The sequence below is a fragment of the Pipistrellus hanaki genome (genome assembly GCF_964339955.1).
Source record: "Pipistrellus hanaki genome assembly, chromosome: 17".
NCBI lineage: Eukaryota > Metazoa > Chordata > Mammalia > Chiroptera > Vespertilionidae > Pipistrellus > Pipistrellus hanaki.
The window spans coordinates 34,841,417-34,856,086 of record NC_140519.1 but is presented as its reverse complement, the minus strand read 5'-3'; the positions used below and the strand labels follow the sequence as shown (position 1 = coordinate 34,856,086).

The 14,670-nt window shown below is 37.6% G+C and overlaps 1 pseudogene across 1 annotated transcript; it reads left to right on the top strand.

The window, feature by feature from the left end:
* Positions 1-12,730: 12,730 nt before the first annotated feature.
* Positions 12,731-13,250, top strand: LOC311611802 (large ribosomal subunit protein uL22-like; annotated as a pseudogene). Its single transcript has one exon. The product of its transcript is annotated as a large ribosomal subunit protein uL22-like (transcript).
* The last annotated feature ends 1,420 nt before the right edge of the window (positions 13,251-14,670 follow it).

Here is a 14,670-nt window from a genome sequence, read left to right as displayed (position 1 = left end):
GCAAGGACTCCACACTTGTGTACTTCTCTCCCCACCCTTGTTAGATGTGATGCTTCCTTGTGGTGTAGAGTACTTTATAAATAATCATTGTGCCAGTACCTCTTTTGTTCCAGACACTAAAGTTAAATTTTTGAATTGGAAAGGACTGTGAAATTTGAGTTAAGAATCCTTTTTTAAAATCATGAGTAGATCTAAATTTATAAGATTTTCCAATTTACTCAACATGTAAAAACATAGTCCCTGCCTTCAAGCATTAAAAATTTAAAAAACCAAAAAACTTCACTTTCTTAGTGCATTTTTAGTTTCACAGAAAAATACAAGCATTCAATAATTACAATAAAAAAAAGAAAAGTTAGGGACATAAATAGATGTGTATTTTTTTTAAAGAGGAAAAAAAATTACTTTTCCTTAAATCTTTTCGAAGGTACTATTGTAATTGGTTAATGTTTGGAACTGCTTACAAGAGAATCTGTCATTTTGTATAGGCTTCTATTTGCATCTGAAATTTAAAGAAATCATCATAAAACTAAATGAAACTTGGTGAAAATATTTTTTTCTAAAAAAGAGATGATATGTCCTATTATTTCTTTCTCTTCTCTAGTTGATATCCATGAGAATTTGCCTAGTGGAGATGATCTTGAATGTGCTGGTTGCGAGGAAGTCCACACCCCCTCAACCCCCCCCAGCGGTGTTAATGTTTCTAAAGAGATGAACATTATGGCCAACTTGGAAACATCCTATTTGTGTTTAATACAATTCCTCATTACAAGCCAAAAGCTTACCTTTGAATTAAAGTAATACCCAACTCCCATTCATCTTTTTCTCCTTCAGACACTATCCTGCTACATAGCAGATGCTCAGTAAATGCCTGGTTAGTTCAGTAACCTGGAAAGCAGCTGTTAATAGATGGAAGACTCTTGTTATGGATCTGCCTTGCTCTGCAGATGATCCAGATACTCCTGATTGGTGCCAGAAAAAGCATGCTTGATTTAATTAAAGCGAGTGCAGTAGCTTAAAATCTTAATTGATAGTCTGGGTAGCAACAGCAACTATTAACACCTCGGTAACTTTCCACCAGTTACTGTGTGCTTTAAGATAAATTCACTTCTACTGCACACTTATATTTTCTCAACTGTCCTGTGTTCTCAAATAGTAAAAATAAAAATAAAAATAAAAATAGAATATTTGGCAGAGCCAGCCAGCAAAAAGACAGCCTAGCCAGACTCTAACCAAATCATCCAACAGGTACCTTGATTTTTTGGGACCTCACTGGTCCCCATTTAATAGGTCCCTTTCTCCATTATTCTACTTCTAGAATACTAAGACTACTCTGGTATCTCCATTTTCTCTGTTAAATCTGTGTGAACTAATACTTCAGAAGAAGAGTTTAACTATTCCTTTTTTTCAGGGGCAACTTCATTTTATTAGGGGATCTTTGAAAGGGGAAAAAACTTCATGAGTCAAAGTATCGATAGCAATGTACAGTGGAGGAGACTTTAGGTGATGACTTATAAACATAGTCCCTGCCTTCAAGCATTAAAAATTTAAAAAAACCAAAAAACTTCACTTTCTTAGTGCATTTTTAGTTTCACAGAAAAATACAAGCATTCAATAATTACAATAAAAAGAAGAAAAGTTAGGGACATAAATAGATGTGTATTTTTAAAAAAATATATATATTATTGATTTTGTACAGAGAGGAAGGGATCGAGATAGAGAGCTAGAAACATCGATGAGAGAGAGTTATCTATCAGCTGCCTCTTGCACACCCCCTACTGGGGATATGCCCGCAACCAAGGTACATGCCCTTGACCGGAATCAAACCCGGGTCCCTTCAGTCCCCAAGCCGACGCTCTATCCATTAAGCCAAACCGGTCTCGGCTGAATTTTTTTTTAAGTGAAAAAAATTACTTTTCCTTTAAATCTTTTCAAAGATATATTGAGAATGTTCTTTTTAAGGCGTATATTTGGAAAAGTGCTCCCCCTCACCATCACAGCTTATCACACCAGGTAAGCTGATGCCAACTTGATTGAACCTACCTCTCCCCGCTCTTCTGAAATAAGAAGCTGGCTTCATTATATAATCTACCATCTACCCCTACATTTTCTTGAAATCTACGATGATTCAAAAGCTAAATCTATTGGGTACTTTTTAGTTCCCCTCCAATTTGGCTCCCCTTGCTAATGACTTTCCCTTTTGAAACTGTCTTTGGTATCACCCTCTTTAAAATATATATATATATATATATATATATATATATATATATATATATATATATATATATATATATATATTCGGTCGGCAGCTAAGTAATTGCGGGTTTCACACATATATGGCTTCAGTTGAATTTTTAGGTTTGCAGACGTAGTACAAATGTAAAACACATTTTGTTATTTGATAGTTGGCTATTCAGCTGTTAATCAGTAAAAAAAGTTTTTTGATCTGTTTTGTAGTTTTCGTTTGGCGTTCGTTGAAAAATGGAAAATCAAAAGGAACATTTTCGTCATATTTTGCTTTTTTATTTCCTCAAAGGGAAAAACGCATCGCAAGCTCATAAAAAGTTATGTGCTGTTTATGGTGACGAAGCCTTAAAAGAACGGCAGTGTCAAAATTGGTTTGCCAAATTTCGTTCTGGTGATTTTTCACTCAAAGATGAAAAACGCTCTGGTCGTCCAGTTGAAGTTGATGACGCCCTAATCAAAGCAATAATCAATTCGGACTGTCACAGTACAACACGTGAGATTGCAGAGAAGCTTCATGTATCACATACATGCATTGAAAATCACTTAAAACAACTTGGCTATGTTCAAAAACTCGATACATGGGTTCCTCACGAACTGAAAGAATCACAGTTAACGCAACGCATTAGCAGCTGCGATTTGCTAAAGAAACGTAATGAAAATGATCCATTTTTAAAATGACTGATAACTGGAGATGAAAAATGGGTTGTTTACAACAATATCAAGCGGAAAAGATCGTGGAGCAGGCCAGGTGAACCAACTCAAACAACATCAAAAGCTGATATTCATCAAAAGAAGGTTTTGTTATCAGTTTGGTGGGATTACAAAGGAATTGTCTACTTTGAACTCTTACCACCCAACCGAACGATCAATTCTGATGTCTACATTGAACAACTAACGAAATTAAACAATGCAGTTGAAGAAAAGCGGCCCGAATTGACAAATCAAAAAGGTGTTGTATTCCATCATGACAATGCAAGGCCACACACATCTTTGGTCACTCGGCAAAAATTAATGGAGCTTGGTTGGGATGTTTTGCCACATCCACCATATAGTCCTGACCTTGCACTATCTGATTACTTTTTGTTTCGATCTTTACAAAACTCCTTGAATGGTAAAAATTTCAATAATGATGATGATGTCAAATCGTACCTGATTCAGTTTTTTGCTAATAAAAACCAGAAGTTTTTTGAACGTGGGATTATGATGCTGCCTGAAAGATGGCAAAAGGTCATTGATCAAAATGGGCAATACATTACAGAATAAAGTTATTTAGTTCCATGAAAAAATTGTCTTTGATTTTCTTTAAAAAATCCGCAATTACTTAGTTGCCGACCCAATATATTTCATTGATTTTTTTACAGAGAGGAAGGGAGAGAGATAGAGAGCTAGAAATGTCAATGAGAGAGAAACATCGACCAGCTGCCTCTTGCACACCCCCTACCGGGGATGTGCCCGCAACCAATGTACATGCCCTTGACTGGAATCGAACCTGGGGCCTTTCAGTCCGCAGATCGACACTCTATCCACTGAGCCAAACCGGTTTTGGCTGGTATCACCCTCTTGATTCCCTCTCCACCTCTTTCAGTAGTTCCCCCTCCAGTTTTCTCTCTTTTCCCACACACACTTTTTTGGGAAATAAGGTTGGCACTTCCCATATGGAAGCAAGCCTTTTTTTTTTTTTTTTTTTTTTTTTCCCCCCCTCTCTATTTGTCATTGGATTATTTCTTTCACTCTTTTGCCTTTAGCTATTATCTCAGTGCCTACCACTCCCTGCCAGGTCATTTTCTCTCTGGAGCTTCAGAAATCCTTCCAGTCCTTATACCTAAATGTATCTTCTTACGATGTAAATGAAACAAGCCCAACATCAAGTTCTTTGTATTTCCTACTTGTACCTTCTCTTGAATTTTCTATCAAAGTTAGTGACTCTGCCACTTATTCAACAATCCTCCTAAGCCCACTATACAACTAAGCCCACTATACAACTCATGTGTATTCTTGAACTCTCACTTGCACATCCAGTGGACTGCCAGGTTCTTTGGTTGGTCTTTCTAAATTAATTCATCATCTCCTCTCAGTACTCAGCACTTCCTCTTTTCCTCTCCTAACCATAGCCTAAATGTTTCTATTTCAACAGTGATGCTTTTGTCACACTGCTACCCGATATGATCATTTGCCTCTTCATTTCAAACTATGGTAGCTCCCTATGTTTACAAGACAAAGCAGGTAATTAATTAATTAATTAATTCATTCATTCATTCATTCAATTAATATGAGTTCCTGCCAAGAAGCTAACACTGAATAATTATTGGTGAACACAGGTTAACATTTTATATATTTTTTCTTTACTCAATAATCTAATTCTAATGTAATTCTATGGATTTATTTTTTCTTCCTAGCACACACTACCCACTGCCTACTCCTCCCACTGCTTCATTCTTTGAAAGGTATCCTGTACTCTGGCTAGTCACACATGTTAAACTTTGTGCTAAGATATCATGCTTTACTGTCCTGGTGAACCCCTGTTATTGGGAGTTAATTCTCTGTGGGTCTCTTACATTTCTGTACTTCTCGTGAGCAGAGGCACTTACTGCCAGTGTTTTGGATTATCTTTTCCAGGATATTTGTATGACAAGCATCCTTCGAAGACAGAGGTAGTGTCTTCCTCTAGAGCAGTGGTTCTCAACCTTTCTACTGCCTCGACACTTTAATACATTCCTCATGTTGTGGTGACCCCCAACCATAAAATTATTGTCGTTGCTACTTCAAAACTGTAATTTTGCTACTGTTAATGAATCGTAATGTAAATATCTGTGTTTTTTTGATGGTCTCAGGCGACCCTGCTAGTGGTTCTCAACCTGAGGGTCCAGAAATCATTGTTTAAGTGTTTGCAATTTTCTTTTTAATCCTTAAGATGTTATAAACCACAGTGTGGCATTGATTGAATGAATGTGTTTTTTTTTTTACTTTCATTTGTGATCTGGGGCATCATTCCATGATTAGGCTGTTTTAGCCAACACTGTTGATAACTATTATTCTTTGAGTATTCCAACATCCAGGCTTCTGTTATCCCGGCCACGTTTTCTGCAGCACCAGTTATTACCTAATTATCTTTTAGAATTAGTCACAAAAACAGTAAGAAAACCATATTTAGGAGAATGGTGGAGAGGGTAATAGAAACAAGTTTGAGTTATTAGTCAAGCCACCAAATCTCATTGGCTTGACTCAGTGAGTCCAGGTTGACTCTCCAGGAAAACTTTTCTTCCTACAGTAACTTGAGAAAAAACTACTTAGACCTCGAGTCTCTGTTGTCCTCTCAACTGAATAAGATGCCCCAACAGGAGAAGAGTGAATGGAGAGTTCATAAACCTCTTCAAATCCCACTGGTTAAAGATAAATCATATGGCCCCATCAAATTGCAAAATCTGAGAATAGTGATGAGCATTGCTAATGACAACAGAACTAATTTTATTTAAATTTTGAGAGAAAGAGTTCAATCATGTGAAAGAATATCAAGTCTGAGAGGAAATGGATTTATTAGTACAGACTACAGAAATTCTCTAATATTTTCCATTTGTGACACCTTCAGCATTTTTTGTATGGATCCCTAGGCCAAAATAAATAAATGACTATATTGTTAATTGAGTGGTTAGGTCCAAACAATTGAAAACATATTTAGAACAACTTGGTAGCTTTTTAAGAAAAAACTATACCTAGCTGAAAGAAAAAAAAACCACATCATTTTCGTTTTAACCACAGTTACTTACTGAAAAGAAGTGTGGGCCTCTTCGGCACCACACACCTCTCAGACATAGCAGTCAGATTGGCACCACTCCCCTCTTTTCCTGCTCTACATTGATTTTCACTCCCATACCCGTTTTTGTCTAGCAACCACCAAAACCCAGCTTCACAACGATATGCCATCCTGAGAGGAATGTAATATGATCTAATGCTGAAAATGTGAACCACTTTGAGCTAGTAGTTCACACCGTTGCTGACAGATTTTGAATCTTTCTGTATTTCCCTTGAAAAATTGAAGTAGCCCCTGGCACCCTGAGCGTACTTCAGTGTCCTGGAGTGCCTCCGTGCAGTTTGGGAACCACAAACTAGGTACTATCGATGGGTCCCTTACTTCTCACAATAGTCGGAAGGTAGGTGTTATCATTCCCAAGTTGGATGAGAATTCTAAGATTTGAAAAGGACATGCATTCTCCTCCAAACCTCCTACTTGGTAATTAACAGAGCAGAGGCTTGAACCCAAGCCTTCTGGCTCTAAACCCCATTGCATCATGCCATGTGTCATGAGATTTGCAGGATTAAGTTTTTCACAGCTTCCTCTCCCCATGACCTTTTGTGGGTTTCAAGCAATATTGAAATGACTTTTTTTTTTTTAACATGTGGAAGTGCTTGAAACTCATGGAAATGATTTTTAAGTCATGTCTACATTTTTAGCTTTAAGGCACACCTGCTAGAAAATAAATTCTCTTGAGCCGAGATTAAAGAACCTTAAAATGGTTTTAAACTGGCCCCAAGGAAGGTTGTTGAAGCTTTGAAATCAAGACAGTACATTTTTAATTAACTTGTAATTATTTTACTGCTAATTTTTAATGCGAAGTTTAGTATGGACCACATATAACTTTTTCTCCAGCTGTCAGGACAGTGCCTAAACTAAACCTTCTTCACCAGCTGTTGCCTAATTCACTATGGTCCATGTTGGAAGTTTTCCAACTCTGCCTGCACGTAATTTCCAAGTCTCAACAGACCCATGCAAAAATGAACCATAACTATAATCTTTCATGTTACTCATAGTTCTATTTAATTATCTGAAATACTACCTGATAAATAGTGCAATCAGAAGAATTCCAGTTTAACAGTAACTACTTCCACATCACTTTTCTGCTCTCATCTAATTTGAAGCAGGTTTTGGATTACTACCTCCAAATTATGTAAAGTCCTAATCAATGACTAATTTAAAAATCTTCAAACTGTTGCCTTTTTTCTGTGTGTGGTTCCTAAGTGTCAATGAATTCAGGCCTAGTCCAATGAAGTTTTTTTTTTTCTCTCTAGATTTTTTAAAAACCTTTATTTTCTATTGAGCTTGTTGAGGGGATGAGAGATGGGTGGTTAGACCAAAGAGGAGTAAATCCTTCCAACAGAATATTGTTTTCAAAGAAAATGTTTCTTAATGTAGGATTAAAAGTATATTGACATGAAATGCCTCTGAAATAGATTACAATTCAAAGAAATATCTGAAGTGGAAAACTACTCTTTATTTTTTAAGACGCTCATTAACAAAGGGCAGTAGAATGACATTTCTTGAGCACCCTGTCAGTGCCAAGCATTTTGCATTTATTTTGTTTGAATCTAAAACCAACACTGGGAGGTCATTGTTCTTCCCTTCATTTTACAGATGAGGAAACTGACAACTGAGAGTCTGAGGAAATTTCCCAAGTTTACACATGAGCAAATGTGAGAGCTTGCATTCAAACTCAGGTGGGTCTGACATCCGCTTGGCAGCTGTGGCTTTTGCAGACAGTGCTGTGCTATCTTCAGATCAACACATGTGGGGATAGGCTCTTGTCTCTTATGTTTTATAACAGTGATAGTACATAAAACATGATGTTAATTTTCATCTAACACTGGGTGGGACAAAAGTAGGCTTACAATTGTGCGTGCCCCACCCTGTACTTACTGAGTGACATCATGTGATTGCCACTTTTCTAGAAGCTACGTAGAGCTAGTTATGAATGCTGACACTTATTAAGCTATAAGACATGTGCATTTTCTAAAAGTTCATGATTTATTTTTTAGCTTTGTTATTTGATATTTGGGATCTTAAAGGATCCCAGTGAGTTGGTGTTGATCTAGATTGAAAAAAATCTTGGACTGGATCCCAGGAGATCTGTGGATCCATGTTTGCCTTTTCTACTTGGCATCTTGGTGATTAAGAATTAATTTCCATGTCTGGTGCTCATTTTCTTCATTTTTCTGATGAGAAGATTGAAATAGATGATCTCTGAGGTTCTTCTGATTATTAAAATTCTGTGATTTTTTTTTTATTTTTTTTTATTTATTTTTTTTTTTTTACTAAGCACACTCATTTTCTATATGTAATTCCCAATGATCCATATGAATACAGTGAAATGCTGGTGGTATACATAACTCAGAACTGAAAGAAATGCCTTTGGATGAAGCTATGGGAGGTATAAATGAGGTTCAGTGATTGAAGCCCTTAAAACACGATACCATTTATATTAGTTTTCTTTTGCTATGTAAGAAATTACCACTAATGTTGTGGCTTAGAACAACACACATTTATTGCCTCGCGGTTTGCATAGGTTAGGGGTCTGAGCATGGTTTAGCTGGGTCTTCTGCTCAGAGTCTCACAAGGTTGCAATCAAAGTGTCAGTGGGCTGCACTCACTTCTGGGGCTTGGTCTCCTTCCAAGCTCTGGTCATTGGCAGAATTCATTTCCTTGAGCTTGTAAAATGGAGGGCCCTATTTTCTTGTTGGCTGTCAGCCAGGAGTAGGTGGCTCTCAGTTCCTAGAGGTTGCCCGCAATTTTTTGCTCTATGGCTTCCTCATAAGCCCTCTCAAAACCTGGAGCTTATTACTCAAGCCAACAAGAAATGGTCCTCCCTCCTGTCTGCTAAGATAAAGTCATATATAATTGTACTGGGTTTAATAGTGTCCCCCAAATTCATGCCTGTCTGGAACCTCACAATAGGACCATATTTAGCAAAGTGATCTTTGCCTATGTAACTAGTCAAGTTGAGTTCATACTAGAGTAGAGTAGGCCCTAATGGAATCACTTGTGTCCTTATAAGAAAATAGAGGCACCCAGGCACACAGAGGGAAGAAAGGGATATGACAACAGAGCCTGCGATTGGAGTTAGGCTGCTATAAGCCAAGGACACAAAGGATTTGTGGCAACCACCAGAAGCTAGAAGAGGCAAGAAGACTCCCTTAGAGCCTTCAGACACCTTGCTTGCAGATTTCTAGCCTCCAGAACTGTGAGAGAATGAACTTCTGCTGTTTCAAGTCACCCAATTTGTGGAACTTTGTTTTTATATATATATATTTTGATTTTGTACAGAGAGGAAGGGAGAGAGATAGAGAGTTAGAAACATCGATGAGAGAGAGTTATTGATCAGCTTCCTCTTGCACACCCCCTTTTGGGGATATGCCCACAACCAAGGTACATGCCCTTGACCAGAATCGAACCCCGGACCCTTTAGTCCCCAAGCCTACACTCTATCCCTTGAGCCAAAGCCGGTCTCGGCAATTTGTGGAACTTTGTTATGGCAGCCCTAGAAATCGAACATAACAACATAATGTAATCATGGAAATAACAATAATTCATTACCATTGCTATACAACATAACCAAATCAAGGGGATGACATCCTATTAGTTGTGCTATTTTTGTTGGTTAGAAGCAAGTTACAGATGCCTCCCATGCTGAAGGGGCACGGATTATGCAAGGCAATGACTTATTGGAATCATCTTAGAACGTATCTGCCATATCGGTGCAAGACTATATTATTTTATTTTGTGAAAGTGGGCCCTTCCATTATGTAGGAATTGAATTAAGCAGCCTTATCTAATGCTCTTTATCATTTATAACTATTTCAAAATTATCTAAAAAGATATTTTATTAAAGAGTTTCAGCGTATCTTATTTGAAAACCCCCACAAACAATGGCTTTTTTTCCCTTTAAACTTTATTACCCCTGACATTTTCCGTGCTCTTAATTGCCTTTTAAAAATGGATATGTAGATATTTTGGCTACAAGTTGTTTTGAATTTAAAAGTCAGTCATTTGAAAGTGTAAAAAGAAACACAGAAACGTATTAGCTAAACTCTGCCTTTATAAAGGACAATAGACATATGAAAAAATGCTCAACATAACTAATCATCAGAGAGATACAAATTAAGACCACACTGAGATTTCAACTCACACCTGTCAGAATGTTTACCAACAATAAATCAACAATCAAGTGCTGGTGAGGATGTGGAGAAAAGGAACCCTCATTTACAGTTCTGGGGAACGTGGTTTGGTGCAGCCATGGTGGAAAATAGTATGGTGTTTCCTCAACAAGTTAAAAATGAAACTACCTTTGACCCAGTGATCCCACTTCTGGGAATATATATGAAGAAACCCAAAACATGAATTCAAAAGAATATATTCTCCCCTATATTCATTGCAGTATTACTTACAATAGCCAAGGACTAGAAACAGTAGGTAAATGGATAGAAAAGTTGTGGTACATTTATGCAATAGAATACTACTCAGCTATAAAAAAGGAGGAAATCTTCCTCTTGCAGTAGCATGGTTGGACCTGGAGAATATTATACTAAGTGAAATAAAGCCAGTCAGAAAAGGGAGTACCACATGATCTTGCTTATATGTGGAATCTAATGAACAAAATAAATTGATGAAAAAAAATAGAAACAGAGGCGTGGACACATGGAACAGATGTATGTCATTCTGTTGAATGACAGCTGGATCAAAGAAGGTAAAGGAATTAAGCAACAAAACAAACAAATATATGCATATATACGAATACAACACATAAGCACAGGGAAAAGTATGTTGATAGCCAGAGGAAAAATGTGATGGGGGGATAGGTGTAGGTGGGTAAAGAAGGGGAAAATGGGGATGGAAAGAGACTTTGATTGGAGCAATTGGCACATGATACAGTGTGCAGATGATGTTTTATTGAGTTGTACACTTGAAACCTGTATTGTTTTGCAAACCAATGTCACAAGAAAAAATTCAATAAAAATTTAAATGTCATTAGCACTCTGAGATATTGGTCAATCCATCAGTACTCCACTGAGCAGCTGCCATATACTTAGCATTGTACAATATTATTATGTATACTTCAATACATATAAACTACTTAAAATTATAAAATAATGTGGCCAAATGAAAACTCTAAGTCATTGTAAGAGTCATTGCTCTCAGATTACTCTAATATATATTAACGAAAAATATTAGTCGATTCCATAATATTTATTAGATTTCACAAAACTGGAGTTCAGGGTTAGCAGGAACCAACCAAGCAAAGTGATGAGTATTTCTAAGCTATAGGACTCTGTGGTTTCACATTGTTCTTGCATCCAAACTTCTACCAGTGCTATGAAAGGCAGGCAGATTTGTGAACTAATATTCCAAACACATCTCTCATATTTTCCTATGGATTTCTTTGTGGGCTGTGAGACAGACATGTGTTTTTCTTTGGGTACTTCCATAGAACTCCCTTATGGGATAGATTTCAACCCTTAGTTAACCTTGGGAAAAATCATTTCCTTATATGGTGCATATTATATTGCATAACAATTTTGGGCGCATAGTTCCTGACCTTTGAAATATTCTCTGAGGTTCATACTTTTATTTCAGAGATAGTTTTTTTGAAAAATCTATTGTAGCAGTATTGTTAAAGATAGAGGCTAATATACACGGTGCTATCAAAATCAGGTCCCTAAACTATGCCTAATTCTGTAAAGATCACAATAAAAATTCTCCCCTCTTGCCAAATTCCCAGCTTTAACACTGCCTGAATAATTCTTTAGGGTATTGGTGTTTAATACTGCCAGAAAGAGGTCTTAAATGCTATAATCCCAGAAATGTTATTTGGATAATATCAAACATGGAAAAATAAAGCACATTCTAGGTCTTTAATCTTAGCGTTGCCATGTAATATAATGAAGTGAAATTGCTTCGTATAAAGAAGTTCATATGGTTGAGTTCCAGGTTCTGGATTTTAGCAAAATGGACTGAAGTGTTCTACAAGTCCCTGATGGAACTTAGATGATCAGAGGCTGCAGTTCTCCTTTGAGTTTCCTGTATTAGGTCTCTCAGTGAGAGAGGCCAGAATCTGATAGATAAAATCACAAGCTCTGGAGTGGATTGACGGAGTTCCATTTTGAGCTTTGGCACTCTTTAGCTATAAAATGGGATGGGATGGTGCATCATAGGGGATTTATGGTGATTAAATAATGAATGTAAATTGCATAGCATGAAATCTAGCATGTAGGAAGTGCTTAATATTTATGCTAGCTAAAATGCATCAATAAAAATGAAATTTGAACTCAATACGCACTTCCAAGTGTCTATGAGGCAAATTTAGCTATGGAGAAATTTGCAAATTACCTTGGGATTTTCTTTGGACTAGAATATTTTGACACCACCCATCTTGGTAAGAAGGAACATCCACTGACCACCTACTACATGTCATGTCAAATGATATGTTAGAATCTTTGCATAAATGAGCTCATCAAATTCTAAAAAAGAAAAAAAAGCTATGAGAGATTCTCATTTCAAAATAGGGAACTGAGCTCAAATAATATTAATAAACTGCAGGGCTGTAATTTAAATTCACATCTGCTCTCTCACTAATTCACACTCTTTCTGCTCCACCATGCTGCCTCTCAAAAAGCAAAGCCTCCTTCTCTTTCCAAAAGTGGCCTGAGGTGACCTCTGAAAATGGTTCCCTATTCACTTGACCCAGAAATCCCCACAAAATCATGCACATCAAGAGGTTCAAATCTTTGTGTTCACTTTGAGAACACTGTGACCTTTCCCAGGTCATCAAGGGTATGCATATCCAAAAAGACAGCAAGTATTTGAAGGATGTCACTTTACAGAAGCAAAGTGTCCTATTCTGTTGATACAATGGTGGAGTTAGGAATGTACCCAGGCCAAAGAGTGAGGTTGGACAAAGGGTCAGTGGCTCAAAAAAAGTGCTGAATTTTTGCTGCACAAGCTTCAAAATGCATAGAGTAGTGCTGAACTTAAGGGTTTACATGTAGATTCTCTGCTCATTGAGCACATCCAGGTGAACAAAGCTCCCAGCATGCAGCACAGAACTTACAGAACTTAACCCACACATGAGCTCTACTTGACACACAGAGATGATCTTACTGAAAAAGAGCAGATTGTTCCTAAGTCAGAGAGGACTCTGCACAGGAGAAAAATGATGAAGAAACTTATGACTCAAGAGTAAACTAAGCCAGCATAAAATAAATGTGAATAAAAGTTAAAAATAAAAGGCAAGGCCTCCTGAAAGTCACCCATGTTATATGATTTGTGTGCAATGAAGAGAAAAAATAAACCTGGAAAGTGATGAAGATTTTTACTCTACAGAAAACTTGACATTTTCTGTGAAAAGGCATAAATGGTTTCAAATGGCAAACAAGCCTAGAAACTCTTTGGGAGTTCTTGAAATATGATTGGAATACATAATCAGCCCTGGCTAGTGTGGCTCAGTGAGTTGGAGCATCATACTGTGCACTAAAGATTCCTGATTTGATTTCAGGACAGGGCATATACCAAGGTTGTGAGTTCAATGATCAATGTTTTTCTCCCTCCCCCTCCCTTTGCATTTCCCCCTCCCCATCTCTCTCTCTCCCTCTCCCTCTCCCTTCTGTCAGTGAAACATATCCTCTGATGAGGATTAAAAAAAAAAATTGTGTAATCAGGCACATTTTCAGAATTGGATGTGTAGGTTTTTGCATTTTACTCCCACCCACACGTACATGCAGTCACAGTTGCCTGGAACAGTTTGTGTCTGTTGGCAATTTTAGACTCAGTTAGATAGGATGAGGGTGGCTGGGAATGGTAGGTGGGAACAGACTACATTTGGGTTTTGAAAAGATCACACTGGCTGCAGTGCAAAGAACAGATTAGAGAAAGGCCAGATGAATGCAGGATGATAAGTTAGAAGTCTACTGCAGTAGTCCAGGTGAAAAATAGTGATTCTTAGTCAGTGGGTTTGTGTTTGAAGTTATTTTGTGATTGACTGGATCTGAATGTTGAAGTGAGGAAGGTTCCAATAGAGCCTATATTTCAGGGGGAAAGATCAATTCTGTGATTTTTGTATATGTTGAATTTGAATATGCTTAGTTAGGACATGTTGAATTTGAAACTTCCAAATGGAGATGTAGGGGAGGAATTTGAAAATTCTATATAATAAAAGGCTAATATGCAAATCTAACAAACAGCAGACAAACGGTCACTATGATGCGCAATGACCACCAGGGGGCAGAAGCTCAATGCAGGACCTGCCCCCCTGGTGGTCAGTGCACTCCCACAGGGAGAGCGCTGCTCAGCCAGAAGCCAGGTTCACAGCGGCAGTGACAGGAGCCTCTCCTGCCTCTGCAGCAGTGCTAAGGATGTCCGACTACTGGCTTAGGCCCAGGGGGTGGGGGGAAGCTGGTCTAAGACATCAGTCAAACATCCCCCGAGGGCTCACAGACTGTGAGAGGGCACAGGCTGGGCTGAGGGACCCCTTCCCACTGAGTGCACGAATTTCTTGCCCTGGGCCTCTAGTAAAGATATAAAGCTCAGAATAGCTCTGGACTAGAGATAAAAATATATAATAATTAAATATAGTATATAATAATTAAAGCTGTGGCTATGGATAT